Here is a 222-nt window from a genome sequence, read left to right as displayed (position 1 = left end):
AATTAGTAGAGTCGATGGCTGAGTCCCAAGGTTGAGGAGTTCCCCATCATTGGGTCTCAGTCTCCGTCTCCTAAGCCTCCCCACGACAACGGGCAAAGGATTGGAGGGTTTCACTTAAGATGTATTCTGCAATAGGCAGTTTCCTTCCCCAGTTGTAATTAATACAAGGAGAAAAAAATAATTGTATTATTTACTTATTTATTGAACACTTTCTGCTGTGCC

Source organism: Penaeus chinensis, chromosome 25 (genome assembly GCF_019202785.1).
Source record: "Penaeus chinensis breed Huanghai No. 1 chromosome 25, ASM1920278v2, whole genome shotgun sequence".
Classification (NCBI taxonomy): domain Eukaryota; kingdom Metazoa; phylum Arthropoda; class Malacostraca; order Decapoda; family Penaeidae; genus Penaeus; species Penaeus chinensis.
The sequence above is the reverse complement of the archived record's forward strand: the minus strand, read 5'-3'. Positions refer to the sequence as shown.